Here is a 17,435-nt window from a genome sequence, read left to right on the forward strand (position 1 = left end):
AATTAAATGTAGTTACCCAGAATTCTGTGTATTTGCAGTGTTTGTGTATGAAGAACTGATGGGGAATGGAGGGAGGTATTTTTGTATCTGCTTTGCTTGAATTGTTACTTTACATGGAAACACCAACAGGCACCCAGTGAATCACTGAGTTCCAGACAAACTTCCCTGACTTCATTATGCAGTCGTCATCCTACATTCTTACAGTAACAGAGTTAATTTTTAATTAGTCATCAGAGTAGTAACTGGCATGAAGTAGCCCACAGGCCTGAAAAGCAAAAATTGACTAAGAGCCATCATATCTTTGAAATATTAACTAATCCATTCATTTTACCTGTTAAAATCAACTTTATTGAAGAATAATATTTATATTCAACAAAATGAACCTATTTTAAGTATGGAGTTCAGTGAGTTTTTAACTCACTGGATCTCCATACTAATTAAAAGAAGGAATATTTTGACCACACCCCAAATTTCCCTCATGCTCTGTATTAACCTGCTAGGATTGCCATAACAAAGCATTACAAGCTGGGTGCCTTAAACAACAGAATGTATTGTTTCACAGTTTTGGTGGCCAGAAGTCTGAGATAAGGTGGTGGAAGGGTTGGCTCCTGCTAAAGGCTGTGAGGAAGAGTTCATTCCTTATCTCTGTCCTAGCTTCTCTTGGCTTACTGGCAGTCTTTGGTGTCTTTTGGTTTGTTGATGAATCACCTGATCTCTGCCTTAATGGCATTCTCTCTGTGAGCCTGTATGTCTCTGTGTCCCAGTTGCCCTGTTTTATAAGGACATGGGTCATATTGCATAAGAGCCTAATGGTTTCATCTCAACTTGATTATATTTACAAAGACCTTATTTCCAAATAAGGTCATGTTCTGATGCACTGGAGTTAAAAAGCTAAACATATCTTTTACCACCACCCTCCTTTTCCTGAGAGCATTCCCCAGTAGACCATGTGAAAAAGAATCCCTGTTGAGTGATAGCAATATTCAAGCAGAGTCAGGAGGCACTATTAATTGCATGAACAGGTGGTTCAAATTTCCACATCACCTGTCTCAAAAAACATTTATGGTTTCTGTGTGGTTTCCTTCAACAACCAACAGAGTTCAATATGTAACTACTAGGCAAGAGTGAATCATCACTGCATTAAACCTTCTCACAGGTGGTCGTGAAGAAAAGTTAATAAATCTTCCCAGTGGGCAGAGCTGCAAGCCAGGTACTTGGATGTTCATGCTGTATAAATAAAGAGCTGCGCTAAGCTATGGTTATACATGGACTTCTGTGCCATGGTAAATAGTTTGGTTATTCAGGAATATTGTAAGAGCAAGATTAGACAACCAGAAACAAGTTTAAGGAAGAGACATGTGGATAGACTTTCTGCCCACGTGGAATGGGCAGAAATACTGAAAATATTTGTGCCTTATGTCCTACTAGCATGTACCTCAGAGGAGTCACTAAATATCAGCTGCATAAGATGCCTCATCTTGTGGATATTAGCCAGTCTTTTTCCTTGGTTATCCTAGTACTTAGACAATGGGCCTGTGAACAGAGTAGTGATGATGGCTGCCTGTCACTAAAGCTGATGCTATCTGACTGCCCTCCTGCCAGCAGAGATCGACACTAAGCCCTTGATTTAATATCATCCCTCAGAAAGACCAGGTATCTACTTAGGGGAAGGATGATTATACCAGACCCATTCAACCCTGGAATTGTCGATCCACATCCCGTATTTCATACATGGGTTTGCTTTCTCTATCTGCAGTGCCTTTGCCAACACTATTCTTTGAGGGCTTTGAATGCCTGAGTTACCAACATCTTATCTGCATAACTTTGCCTCAGACCACAGGATACTTTTTCTCATAAAGGAGGTATGACTATGGCTGCATGACCACCCATGGGGTCCCCTGTTACTACCTTGTCTACATCATGTGGAAAAAACTTGCCTAATAGGATGATAGAATGGCTTATTAAGAGCTCAGTTAAGGAACCAGCTTGAGTATCACACCCTAAAAGGTACAGGACCTGTCCTTAAGGATGCAGTTTGTACATTGAATATTTTTTACTATGTATGCAATAGCTAAACTACATGGATTTGGGAACTATGTGTGGAAGTAGGATTGGCTCTCTCACTGTCTCTTCCAGTGACTTGCTTGGGGAATTTGTTGCTCATCTATGCACTTAGGATCTGCTAGATTAAAAGTCCTCATTCTCAGGGCTGGTGAAGTAATGCTTTGACAAAGGGATACAGTAGTGGATCTGTTAAGCGTGAAGCTATGACTCCCACTTGAATATTTTGGGATCCTTGCGCTATTGAACCAGTAAAAAAGGAATTACCCTACTGGTAATTTCAATGAGCTTTATCATATGTCCCAGTGAGGATCTAGGGTTACCACTACACAAATGAGGACAGAAAGAAGTAGGTCTAAAATCCAGGAAACTCACCAAGTCATCTTTTGATACCTTTAAACTCAGTGATAATCACACATTGAAAATTGTAGCAGCAGTAGTTCCAAGGTAAAGCACCTGAGGACTCTGAAGCCTCAGGATTGAAGGTCTGGGTCACCTTGCCAGGCAAACAAATTAGATCAACTGCTGATCAAATCAAGTGCTAATTAAGGGTAAGACAATTGAGAATAAATAAGGAAATAGTTAAGTTAAATGATTGCACGTATCCTCTTGTTTTGTGCTCTGATTTTGGGGTGCGTGTGGGCTAAGACTCTTAGGAATTGATGAAACCTATAGAGGGTGAGGCTAATGGGATTCACTTTCTCTTCATTCTTACCCAGTTCCCCCCCATCATTCTTCTTTTGTTCCTTTTTGTGAACTTTTCTTTTAGGGTCTATGCTAGTCTGCATCCAGTGCCAGCTCCTTATATCAGGGTTGACAGATTATTTGGAAAGCATTCTGAATCTTTGTAAATTTTTTTAACATAAAATACATGAGGCATATAGAGAAGTATAAAGAATAATATTGCAAACATCCATTAGACTCACCAAATAAAATGTTGCAGATTCAGTTGAAGCCATTTCTTAATGCTTCTCCGAACGACTGTGTGCTCCCCTCAGAGACAATTACCCTGCTGAAACTGGTATATATATCTCCATATACATGTATTCACAAATAGTATGTAGCTTTATGTGTTTTGAAAATTAAATTATATCACATGCTATATATTTTTCTCTGTAATATATATTTTATTCAACATGTTTTGAGATATATTTTTGTTGATTAGCCTAGATTTTTTAAAGTCCAGAGGTTGGTGGGTTTTTTTTTTTTTTGGACCATTACCTTAATTGTCAGTGTTCTAAAGTCAACAACTCTTCATGTAACTCTAGAATGTTTCATTCTCATTAGCAGAGCTCCTTGTAATTCTGGAACAAAAGAGACTTACTTTATTCCAATCTAAGACATGCAACAGAAAATGAATGACTGATACAGAAGAATGACTTGTTTTCTCTACCATGCAGTATTGCAATGCCAGGGTTCAGGAAAATTTGTGTGGATTTCAGCTTTTCAAGAAAATAATTCCAGATTGAGACCCAGAAAATTTAACAGAAGTTACTGGCTCTCTTATACAATTCCTTGACAATAATTATTGAAGATAAATTAGTTCTGCTTGCTTTTGTCTTCTTTTTCCAAGAGATTTTCCCATTCTCACTGCTAGAAAATGTACTAGGAAGCAATAAGAAAAAAACCAAAGGATGAACAAAGCTTCATTGGGTAACTGGGAAATAACTCTAAAATTCTTACAGAGAGCTACCACAGTGAATGAAAAGAATAAATAAACCACAGCTAACATAAAAAACAGCACCTCTATTAAACATAACTACCATGGAGCTATTGTGCTATACACTTTCTTTCCTCTTAAAAGAAATTTATGTTAAAACAGAGTTTTAGAAGTCTAACGAAGTCCTTATAAACACAACTACTCTCCAGAAATTTAGAATCCATGTCAATTTTTGAAGTTTTAGTTTTTATTCTGTAGCTTAGTACCAAAAGCATCCTCTATACCGGCTCTCACGACCTTTATTAGTCTTCCTAGGAAGTCTCTGTTTTGGGGGCCTCAGAGCAAGTGGTAACTGGTAATGCTACTTCTCTAGTTTATAGCCCATTGCCCTTCTAGTAAAAATGGTCAGACATTATCAAATACACTTAGTTCTATTAAGTCATATAGCAACAAACAATACAACCAGGACAAATTCAGATGTAAACAAAGGTAGTATAAAGAAACTAAGAGTTTTATGGAGCTCAGCTTGTTTATTTTATTTAGGTACTATTGCACAAATGATGACAAAAAAACATTCTTGACTTTGAATGAATTGGACTCTGGGAGCTGGAACATTGTTAATGTCATATAAAGACTGTATTCACTTTATGTTTAGGTGTGTAGGGGTCAGCTATCCTATATTGTTTAGTACATAGATCTCCAGATTAAGAGTAGTTGCAAAGATCTGCATTTGGACATGATGTAAATCATGAGATCCCTTCTATATTGGCTTCTTTCACTTAGTAATATGCATTTAAGTTTCTTCCATCTCTTTCTATGTCTTGATAGCTCATTTCTTTTTGGCACTGAATAATATTCCATTGTCTGGATGCAACACAGTTTATTTATCTATCCACGTACTGAAGACATATTGGTTGCCTCCAAGTTTTGGCAATTAAGAATAATCTGCTGTAAACGTCTGTGTGCAGGTTTTTGTGAACGTGAATTTTCAGTTCCTTTGGATAAATACCAAAAAGCATAACTGCAGGATCTTATGGGAAGAGTATATTTAGTTTTGTTAGAAATCACCAAACTGCCTTCCAAAATGGCTGTACCATTTTCCATTCTCATCAGCAATGAATGAGAGTTCTGTTGCTCTACATCTTCACTAGAATTTGGGCTTGTCTAGTGTTCTGGATTTTGGCCATTCTAGTAGGTATATAGTTATATCTCATTGTTTTAATTTTCATTTCCCTGATGACATATGATATGGAGAGTCTTTCATATGCTTGTTTGCCATCTGTATATCTTTTTTCAACTATATTTTTATCTTGAAAAGCATCCTTGTATTTTAAAACTACTGACCTAGGCATATTGAAAACTACTAAGCTAGGTAATACTACTTAGATATTAGAGTTAGACAGTGCCCATGATTCAGTTACTTAATTCATGGGTCAGAAAGGTGTTAGTGTTAGAGAGATGAGACCAACAGTGGCTGTGGAGGACAGTTGATCATGTTCTTGGGACATGCCAAGTCCTTTGACACAGTGGTAGGCTGCAGGCTTATTGTTACCTCATTCCTCCTGGGAGGGGGTCTCTTGGCCATATGGAGGAAAGGGATAAAAATTCTGCTAGAAAATAGGATTAGGACATTCTGAAGAAGACCATCACTACTAACATGGGAAATGCTCGTTTCCTGCCATAGAAAATTTCACTTAGAAGTTGCTAAAGCCTCCATCAGTGATGTATAGGCTCTGAAGGGCCTACCCTTGCCCCTCAGAACTGAATGTTAAGAGCTCGGATCCTGACAGTGATGCCAGTGGAAGGTGGGGAGCAGAAGGTGCACGTAACTTCTGGAGGGGGAGAGAGATTAAGAAGGAGCAGAGATTCATAAATTTCCAGCTGAGATTGAATTTAATGAGCTGAAAGGTGATTTGACTGAAAAAGTAAAGAAAGATTTGCACCAACCTCTGAACTCTAAGATTTTAGTACCATCTAGTATCATTGTGATAGAGTAATATTTTCAAAATGTTAACTGACATTCCTCCTCCCTTTCAAGCAGATAGCAGCCTACACACATCGCCACAGGGAAGAAATGCAGAGCAGAAAGCCCATCAATTTTAAGTCTCTTTCTGAATTGTAGGTTTAAAAATCCTTGGGCTTTAAGGTAACATGGACAAAAATATTCTCAATAAATCTGTACTAGAGAGCCAAAAGTTTAAGGAGAGTGGGTCTTCTCCTGGAGATTTAAAAATAAATTCCCAGGTAAAGGAAAGAAAGGACTAGAGGGAAACTGTTGAGACAAGAGATCTGGGTGGGTCCCAAAGAGGTGTTCTGGTAGTCATTAGAGCTGTTCATCCCAGGTATCCCATTATATCCAGTCTCTAATTCCATCCAATATATCGCCCCTACTCGAGGAAACATAGTAGGATTGCATTTCTCAGTCCTCTTCAAATTGCACGTGGCCGTATGACCTACACTGACAAGTGCAGTGTGAGTGGGAGTGATATATGTAACTTTAAGAGCCACGGTGTGACTTGCCACCTTCCCTTCCCACTGGAGTGGTTTTTGTGGGAGCATATCTTAAGAGGAAGCCTCCATCAGCCTGAGTCCCTGAGTGGGTACAGGAGCAGAGCTTCCCTAACAACCTGTGTGGGACACAGAATGATTGAGAAGCTGACATCTGTTGTGTTAAGCAGTTGAGGTTTGGGAGGTGTGTGTGTGTGTGTTAGATTTCAGCAGGCCTTAAAAATAGAGCCTTAAGTTTCTATCAGAAGTCTAGCTGATGGAGTGCTCAGACTCTGAGGTCAGATTTCCTGGGTTGGAATCCCAGCTCTGCCACTGACCAGCTATGCAGTCTTGGGCAAGTTAATTGCCTTTCTGTACCTGAGTTTCCTTATTTGGGAGCAAAATAAAGAATACTTAAATGGGAAGAATAATAATATTCTGCACAGTGTTATGAGGATTAAATAAGTTAATATTTGTAAAGTGTTAAAGACAGTTTTTGGCACACAGATAACATATAAACGTTAGTTTTCTCCCTCTCTCCCTCTTTCCCTCCCTCCCTCTCACGTCAGGCCTTCCCTAAGAGATAATCCATGACAAAGAAATGAGCAAAATACTAACCTGCAAGGATTTTAGATAGTAGCTTAATTCATTTGAAGTTTAAAAAAAGTATCAAATGAGAGCCTTAATTAGAATAATAGGAGGCCTCCTTTCATCATAACTGCTTAAGTGCATTGATTGTAGTTATATCTGTGCCCCTGTGAGGTAACTAGTCTTTTAATATTACCCGACTTCCAAATAACTAGCTTCATACGAGTTCCCCTCCCCAGTCATGCTCTTCCCGCCCCCCTCTTCCCCAGGCAAGGGACCACCAAACATTCAGGAAGAGAGCTAACTAATTAACTTTTAAACTTGGTTTCATCTTCTTACCCACAGCGAATCTAGAAACATCTCTATGCTATCTGGGTGAGTGCTGCAGGTTTTAAAGCCATCTTTTAATATATTCACTTGATTTTAAAGACAAAAACCTCCCTGGAACATTTAACCACGGGCACCACTTTTGCTTTTCTGAGTGGCTGCTCCCTGAACTTATCTGAAGCTTCTGTCAGAGGTAGTTGGGGTATATTTCCAAAGGTTCAAGTTCTGTGCCAGACCATTAAGCCTTTGAGGTCCAAGAAAAACCACAAAGGATTGCTGGTGTCGGGACTGAGGGAGAAACAATCTTTGAAATATAGGAGAGGATAAAAAGCAAAGCCTCTGCGGGTGTATGTCTTTCCCAATCAGATAAAAATACAACCCAAGTGGACAATAAAGGCGGGCTTTGCAAAGCTGCTGCCCCATGGGGTGGAAAAGTAGTCGGGGGAGGGTCACAGAAAGGGGGATAAAAACCATCCTGGTGCATTGAAACCTAAGCCTGGTGTTTAATTATAGTGTTACCACAAAGTTCTTTCCAGTCCGTGTTGGTGACCAAAAAGGAACAGAGTGACAAGAGCGCACAGGTGGACATTTTAGAGGATTCTGGGTACAGAAGCTCTGTTCTCTGTTTAGAAAGTCTCTCAAAACCCTCAGTTCTAAATCACAGGTTTCATCTGCATGGCTCGTCAAAATATCACAAATTTCAGTTTTTCCTCCAGGATGCTGACGAGAACATTCAACCAGAAATAAGGTCACTGGCAAAGTGATTCAGGGTTTATTGGATTCTTAAGGTTGTTTTCCAGGGATATTTATAAGAGAAATGTAGTTTTGGAAAGAAAAATATGTTGTGAATTGATGGTAGCTCTTTCTGGCCCCAGATCTTTATTAAGGCAAAAGCATTGCTGCAATACAGAAGAATTTGAGTCTCAGCTTTAACTTTTTTTCACATAAAAATGCACCAACCACAGTGTTCTGTAGAAAGACCTGGAGTTTTTAATGCCTTTAGTTTTGTGGTTTCCTGATTTACATAGGGCATTGTGCATAAATATGCAGCGCCCCACTTCCTTGATAAGGATAGCCTTTCCTATTTTATGGGCCTGCATACATGGTACTGAATTTCTCCACAAGAGTCCAAATTTATGTTGAAGGCTGATCCAAGGAAAATTGACTTGAAAGGATTTCTCCAAAAGTAGCAGAAGTGCCACTTTAATTGTAGTTTCTGATAGATGAGCTGAGTAGATAAGGTCATAAGACATATATTAATGACAATAATATGGGCACTTTTATTAAAAATCAGGAAATTATAGACCACAGAGAACACTATCCATTTATCATGACTTTTCGTATAGAATTGTCTATTTACTTCCACTCAAGAGATTTGTCATGATTCAAAATGTCTTCAAAAACAACTTTAGGAGATGGCCTATACATTTTCCATAGTCTCAGCCTTGCTTTCTGAGTATGGGCATGTGAAACACAGATCTTTTTTTTTTTCAATTTCTTAAATTTAAAAAATTTTTAAATTTTTAATTTATTTATTTTTGGCTGCATTGGGTCTTTGTTGTTGCATGCAGGCTTTCTCTAGTTGTGGTGGGCCAGGGCTACTCTTCGTCACAGGGTGCGGGCTTCTCATTGTGGTGGCTTCTCTTGTTGTGGAGCATGGGCTCTAGGCGCGCGGGCTTCAGTAGTTGTGGCTTGCGGGCTCTAAAGCACAGGCTCAGTAGTTGTGGTGCATGGGCTTAGTTGCTCCAAGGCATGGGGGATTTTCCTGGACCAGGGCTTGAACCTGTGTCCCCTGCATTGGCAGGCAGACTCTTAACCACTGTGCCATCAGGGAAGCCCAAACACAGAAATTTTTTAATGGAGTCTAGTCAGAACTGTATATGACTTCATTTTGCCCAATTCCATGTTTCTTCTCAGCTCTTATTATAATTCCTTTGGGTAAGATATTGTTCAAGCTCTTCGTAAAAGTTTTACATCATACTTACTTTCCTTTCATCATCCTTCGTTCCTTCTTTGATCTCTTCCTACTCCTTTTCCTCATCCACTGCATTTAATGCTGCTGTTGAGTACCTTCTAAAACAATAAAATTCCAGACTAAGAAACTTCCATCTTTTTAAGTCTCATTGTGGACTCATGACATAGCAGCAGTGGTATGGAGGCTATTAGAGTAGATTTATGCATCAAACAAAAGCTTGTAGGCAAGTGTCTGAGGTCAGTAGTGTTGGGAAACCTAAAACACACCATCTGCATCCAAAGAATTTATGGACAAGTATGTTGTAAAGACAGGATAGTAGGAGAGTAGGGTAAATTGTTCAAAATCCTACACGGCTTTCTCCCTTATAAAGAGTTACCTTGGGCTTCCCTGGTGGCACAGTTGTTAAGAATCCATCTGCCAGTGCAGGGGACACGGGTTCGAGCCCTGATGCGGGAAGATCCCATATGCCGCAAAGCAGCTAAGCCCGTGCGCCACAACTACTGAGCCTGCGCTCTAGAGCCCGTGAGCCACAACTGCTGAGCCCATGTGCCACAACTACTGAAGCCCGTGCGCCTAGAGCCCGTGCTCTGCACAAGAGAAGCCACCGCAATGAGAAGCCCATGCAATGCAATGAAGAGTAGCCCCTGCTCACTGCAACCAGAGAAAAGGGCATGTGCAGCAATGAAGACCCAATGCAGCCAAAAATAAAATAAAAATAAATAAAATAAAATTTGAAAAAGTTACCTCACTCCACCCATAACCAAAAGGGTGGAGAGTTTAAGTGTTTCATTTCTTTCTGTCTGTTTGAAATTTCTTTGTTTCTAAACAGAAATGATCTTTCAGCAAATGGGAGTTTATATTAAATTCATTCTATTCATAATGCATTAGAAATCTAAAATATAATTTTCCTAAACCACATTGGGAGAAATATTGAAAACCAGACATGGGATGATATGAAAATAGTATTTGAGTGAAAGAATCACCATGGGAGACTGGTGTGCATGAGTATGACATTTCTCATTTGACCAGAGTTGACTGTAGAAACTGTTAAATTGGGTTTACATGGTGCAACCAGAACAACAGTTTAAAAACCAGTTGGATTTAATGCTTTTTTTTTTTAACTGAGTTTATTTTTTAAGCAAATAGACGGGTTAAAAGGGTCAGGGTGGTTGTGTGATGCACGGAAAACACCTCCAGACCAGACCCATAGTGAGGTTTGGGCACATGGCTCTTAACTCGACCCCATGTAACTTTGACCGCACTTTTGGGTTTTTTTTTGTTTTTTTTTTTTGCGGTACGCAGGTGTCTCACTGCTGTGGCCTCCCCCACTGCGGAGCACAGGACCCGGACATGCAGGCCCAGCGGCCATGGCTCACGGGCCCAGCTGCTCCACGGCATGTGGGGTCCTCCCGGACCGGGGCACGAACCCGTGTCCCCTGCATCGGCAGGCGGACTCCCAACCACTGCGCCACCAGGGAAGCCCCTGCCTGCACTTTCGATTTCCCTTTAGTTCTTTGAGGTTGTTTGTGTTTTTCATGATACTCTGTATTGATGAAGCAACTCGAAACATATTTGCCACAGTAAGATAGTTTTCCTTAACCAATTTACTTTTCCAGCATGGTATTTTTTTCTCATCTGCTTAAAGAACCCTATTTTTTTTAAGGCTAAGCCTCTTACCCTGGCTTTCAGTGATTTATGGAACTATCTATGATAAATGTCTGGGGAGGGAGTTAGAGACTCAGCACTCATTCTTATGCTTTTTCTGCTTTTTCCTGTGTGGCAGAGGAACCACTTTGACACCTGTGTTTTAGACAGAGTGACCTTTTGCCTAGTAGTCACACAATGCAAGATTTAGAAAGAAGAAGAGAGGCAGAAGCTATTTTATTCTTACTCTGACACTAGACTATGGGTTTTACAGAGATGAGTTTTTTAATGGTCTCTGTTTTTGTTTGCTATTCACCTGCCACAGGCGTGTGGAGGAACTATGAAGTGCTGCTGGTTTTCTGCATGTTCTTAGCCTCTGGACGTGAGTTTCTGACTCTGTCCAATCCATTCCGTAATTTGTAAGCTCTTAATTTCCTGTACTACTGTATTCTTTTCTGTTTTAAATACATAGAACGGCTTCTCTTTTTCTAACTGAACCCTGACTATGTAATATAAACCCTCCTCTAATGAAGATGTCTAAAACCAAAGGTAAAACATGGACTTAACTCCACATGACGGTGGACTATCTTGTCTCTCCCTTTTTTCTACCCATTCAAATCCATCTAAGTCTGTCTCCATGCAACATTCCCTGCTTCTGAATCCCCACTAAATCCATATTTCTTAACTCTTCCAGTGGTAGTAGCCTGCAGAGAACAATTTCTCGGTTTCAATTTTATTCCTCTTTTGTATTGTTCCTTTTTCTTTATCACATTTGTCTCTTTAGTATCCCTCTTTAAATTGTAAGCTCCAAGAGAATCAGTCTATTTAAAATTTTTTTCCTTCTGATTCCTTTACAGAGACAACACAGTATGACATATATAATGTAATTATGATACTAAAAAAAAAGAAAAAGAAAAAAGAAAAAAAAACCCTTTGTGGTTTCGTTTTCTAATCGTGAAAGTTATATATACTTATGATACACATATATAAGAAAGTAACAGACAATATTCTTAATTTTCTAATTCAGAAAGGATCACTATTAACATATCAGTTAATAATCAATTTATTCATGAATATTTAAGTATAACGTGAATTAGGAATAGCAATAAAGTTTTGTATTTCATTTTTTTCTACTAACATCGTAAAACAAATATTTTGCCATCATTATAAACTTCACATAAGCATTGAGATGGTTTTATAGCACTTTACTGTACACGTGCCATCATTTATTTAACAAATCCTCTATTGCTGAATATTTAGGTTGTTTCTACATTTTTAACTACAAATAATGTTGTAGTAAAAATAATTGCACAAAAATCTTCTTAGCATCACAAAAAAAATTCTCAGCATATTATTTCCTTAAGATTAGAGATATTTAGGGGTTATCTATTAAAATACATCTATTAAAATATGTCTATTAAAAATAAATAGTATTATAAGTGACTTGTAGAGAGCTATGAGAGTGCAGAGGAGAAAGCAAAGAATTCTTGGTAGGGTGGCTTTCCTCAGATATTGATTTAGTAAATAGTAAATAAATAAATGATTCAATGAATGAGCAAGACAATCCTGTTGCAAATCCCTTTCATGTACGGCACATAAATAAAATAGTTGAATGCTGTATTTAGAAATGTGCTTGATATTAACATGTGTCATTTATACCTACACAATTAGTTTTACTGTATCCTGAATCTACTATTGATTTTGAAGCTTCTCTTGCATAAAAAGTTGATCAAAGTCTAGTACATATTAGCACTATCAAATAACGAATCCAGTCAAGGACGTTATCTCACCACTCATTTTAATTTAAGAACAGATCACTTAAGCTCAGTGAAATCCAGACTAGGGTAGATACTGAGGGCCCTAGAACGACAAGTAGGTGGCACTTTGGCCTTGTGGTCTGCCTGAGTAGAACAGATTGCCTGCCGGAAAAGCAGGAAGGGCAGCACCATGGTGTGTTGATGTGGGCAAATGCAAATGTTCTGGGCTAAAATGGAATTACTTTGCAACTTAATCATTTTAGGGGCCTGCTCTCTGGACTCTAACCTAGATGAGCAATATAATGAGATAATTTCTCAATTGAGGGAGTTGCAGTGGGTAAACAAAGACAGCTATTTCCAAGTTAGCCTCTAGGCAGTCAATTCCCAGAATTGGCATTTAGCATATCAGATACTGATAGTTTCTTTTTACCATATTGGTGCTTTTAAAAATGGAAAACCACATCAACTACCAATCTAATATGGCAGAAAATAAAGGTCAAATTTCATATAATAAAGGAAATCAATTTGTTCTGCCGACAATCCCTAGAACTTCGGCACTCAGGATGTTGAAAGATAGCTGCGTGATGAAAAACATGAGAGGGAGAAGCTTCTTAAAAGTTACAACTAATCTGATAAGCAAGATTTCTTTAAAAAAATGTTCCAGAAGGAAAAAATAAAAACCATGTTCCAGAAGGAAATCCTAAAGGAAGCAAAACACAGCATAAAATAATCTTGGTTTAGGTAATGAAGTTAGGGTTCACCTTGCAGAAACTTGTAGACAGCCTTCTCTTTTGTTTGGCATGAGTGATTAATAGCTGGTTCGACCCATAATTTGTCATCTCACACGCTGGGCTCTGGGCACACTGATGTATGTGCAGCCAACACAGCTCTTACCTTGGCACCGGATCTTGACAGGAACAGTACTCAAGACAGAGCATATATTCTATTGGTGCGCCGCTCTGGGTGACCTAGGAGTAGGAAAATGGTAGATCTTCCAAAATGCCTTAACAGTGGGTCACAAATGAGAAGTTCACCCTTGAAGACAATAATAGGAGATATTTTTAAAGACTGCTTAATATGAATCTGGCACTGTTTTAAGTACTTTGTATGTATTAACTCATTTAGTCCTCACAACAACCATAAGAGAGAGCCACTGTTATGATCTCCTACAGATGAGGAAACTAACTCATAGAGATAGAACTCACGGAATCTTCCCAAGTCACAGAGCTGAAATTTCTGGGATGCAGCACAACACTCTTTTCCTTAGAAATCTCTCTAAACCTTTACCAATCTGGCTTCAACCATCTTCGCTGTCTCATCCCCTGTTACTACACAGTACACTCTATTCTAGGAACTCAGATGACATGCCATTTCCAAAATCTGTTTTGTCCCACCCTGTCCACATCTATCTGACATACTCCTTCACTCTTTCACTGCCTGGCAAGCTTCAACTTCAGAGTTCAACTGAAATATCTCCTATTTCTAAAGTGGTCATAGATGTCTCCTTTGCAGGAGAGCAGAATTATTCTCTCCTCTGTTCTCCGATGCCTTTCTTCCTTGCCCTGATTAGCACTTACCATGTTGAATTATTTGTCATTTTGAATATCTCTATCTTTCAAGTGGCATTCCTTCAGAACAGGAGCAAGAACAATGTGCTACTCATTTTTTAAAAGTTGCCCCATCTGTGGCAGAATGTGTGGTATCAAATATGTACTTGATAGGCTTATGTTGAGTTAATAATAGCAAATAAATGGTTAGCAACACAAATGGATTACCAAACACCAGAAGAGTGGGAACATTACCAGACAAATTAGGAATAAATCGTACTTATTTACTTAAACTTAAAGGTAATCCTGTGTTTCTCATCTAATTACTTTATATATATATACATGTATATATATATATATACACACAGATATACATATATACATATGTGTGTGTATATATACATATATATATGTATATATATGTATATCTATATATATACACACACACACACATATATACATATGTATATATCTGGAGTTAGTACCCAAAATTGGCCTCGAGCCATTCTTCCCAGAATGCATTCCCCTGACTTTTGCTTAATTGCTACCTTCAACTTTTGCTGATGCTTTCAGCAATCCATGTCCCTCTGGTGTAGTCATTTTCCATATTGATCATTGACCATGAGGCCAGAAGAACAGCTACTGGTGAAGGCTCAGCACTCAGTCCTCATCCTTCTCTCCCTCACTGGCCTCTGCTTCTCTGTGCAGTTTATTTCATCCTTCCATGAATATTCATGGCACCTTCCATGAGACATCATTCTATGGGTTTGGTACAGAGATTAGAACAAGAAAGACACAGTTCCCTACCTCATGGGGTGGGGGGAGTGGGCATTGGAAAAGTGCACAAGTAGCCACTGTTTTGAGGTCTTGGCTTCTCCGTCTCCACTCTTGGTGAGATCAGTTGCCAAGAGTACAAACTTTGCTTGTGATCTGTAAGTGTGAAGGGGTTAGGAGAGGATCTGGTGTGGCTGGTGTAGCAAGCAAAATCAGAGGGAAGCAGTATGAGAGAGGCCTGCCTAGCAAGGAGAAAATAAGGAAGAATTCAGCCAGAATCTAGCTAAGCTCTCTTCTAAATGGAAATACTCATCATTTTGAGAACAGCGACAAACAAAATGCAGCAAAGAAAAATAAATACAATAACAAACAGCATTTATCATACAATACTGTTCTAAATATTTTGCAGATATTACCTCATAAAACACTATTAGATAAACAGTAGTAGTATTCCTATTTTACAGGTGAAAAGACTGAAGTACAAAGTGATGTAAGCAAATGAATGATGAAGGTAGGATTTAACAAAGGTAGAACAAGAGTCCTTGTCCTGAATTATCAAATGATATTGTCTCTTAACAAAATACTTCTTTAAGTAAAAGCAGATGTAAATTATCTTACTACATTACAGGAAATCAAGGACATTTTATATGCCTTGAAAAATGGTTCAGCTAAATTTTAGTTACTATGAGTTGATTTTCTGGAACATGGATACTTGAAGTATTTCAGCTTTGCTTCCTCTCCCATGTCTTTTGCTCTGCTGATATGACTTATAGGAAAGGAAACAAAGGAGAAAAACTAATTGCACCATTTCGTAGAGGTCTAACCACTCAGTACTCCTCCGTGTCCTGCTGCCAGGCAAATTTTTAAAATTGATACCATATATAAAAAACAATTTTGTGTGAAAATTTGTAGAATTTATTAATAGAATTCTGGATGGTCACTAGGGTGGATTATGGGGCGAGGAGGTGGTGAAGCTGAAGACTGTCCTCACATGGGAAACAGGCACTGAGGTTGGGACATAGCAGCTGTAGTAGGGAGTTGGGGAGAGTTCCAAAGACTCTAAGCAGATGGGCATTTACTATAGAATAAATGTAACTACAGAGAAAAATCAGTCTTAATAATGGTTTAGCAAACGGGTCAACCAACTTTCTCTGTAAAGGGCCATGTGGTAAATATTTTAAGGTTCTGGAACACATGTTCTCAACTCGTGGGGACAACTACTTAACTCTGCCACAGTAGCACACATGCAACTGAGAAAATGCTTGAATGAATGAGAGCGGCTGTGTTCCAATAAGACTTTATTAAAACAGATAGTGGACCAGATTTGGCCTGTGGACCATAGTTTGGTTTAGGACCATAGGTGAACGAAACACTTGCCACTGAAGAGTATAACTTGTCTGCCTACCATTTACTGCGCTTCTCTTAAACAGTGCTGAATAAAAAGATATTGGTCAGGGTTCAAAGAAGAACTTCTCTGATTGGAATTCCGAGAAGTTCTACTTTGAAGAAAAGTATCAGGCCAGGTGCTGGAAGTAAATATAAAAATGAAGAAGAATGGCCTAAAGTCCAAGAAAAGGTATTGGGAAGCAGATAAGGAAGGAACTTTCTCTTTTGAGGGCTCAGGGCCTAGGATCCTGACTGTCAGTTGTAGGAGACAGGGAAGATGCATAGCAATGGCTTCATGATTTAAGGCCTAAAGACCTGATGCATGATTCTTAGAGGAGCCTCCATTGCTAGCTGCAGTGCCATCCCAAGTCTGTCCCAGGATCAAAGGGAGATAGGATAGAGGCCAGGAAATTTTCTGAGGCTTAAGTGTCTGGTAAAATACGAGGCTGGCCTAACTTAACTACCTTAGGATACATAGTATGTAGACTTATTGGTTTCTATATTTTTATACTTTATCTTTCTTTCACTTTTAAGTATTTTCCTCTTTTTTTTTTTCCAAAAAAAGATTCTTTTGGAAAGACTTCAAGTTTCATCTTCCCTAAACATATCTTTGCCTAGTCTCCTCTCTGTCTACTACCACTGCCTGCATTCAGGTCCTCAGGTTTCTAGCCTGGATTATTGGAACAGGTTCAGCTGATCTTGTTGCCTCTCGCCAGAGACTTGGATGACCTCCTCCACTCTGTAATCTATCTAATGTGCGAAATCTGACCACTTCTTGCTTCAAGACCTTCAGTGACTCCCCACTATGTACAGAAAAGAGCTCAAAGTTATTAAAGCGAAAAGAGAGGTGCCTCACTATTTTGCCTTCGTCTACTTCTCCAGAATTCCTTTGCCACTGACTACTTTGAACTTCCTATTTGAGTAACATCAAATGGTTTTTAGTTTCTTTCCATGCTGAGCTCTTTCTTACCTCTGTACATTTGGGCATGCCAACATCCTCACTTCTTGACATGTCTGCCTGACTCTCATCCATCATTTAAGACTCAGAATCCATTAGTTTCTCACAGTCAGTGCACATTTCTCTCATTGTGTTAAAGCGTTATTTCCTTACCTTCACCTCAAGTGGATTGTGAGCAGGACCTATATTCTTATGTCTGTGGCATAGGGCCTGGCATATACTATATATGTCACAAATCAGTCACAAATGAATATGTATCTGTGATAACTAG

Source organism: Stenella coeruleoalba (assembly GCF_951394435.1).
Source record: "Stenella coeruleoalba genome assembly, chromosome: 3".
Classification (NCBI taxonomy): domain Eukaryota; kingdom Metazoa; phylum Chordata; class Mammalia; order Artiodactyla; family Delphinidae; genus Stenella; species Stenella coeruleoalba.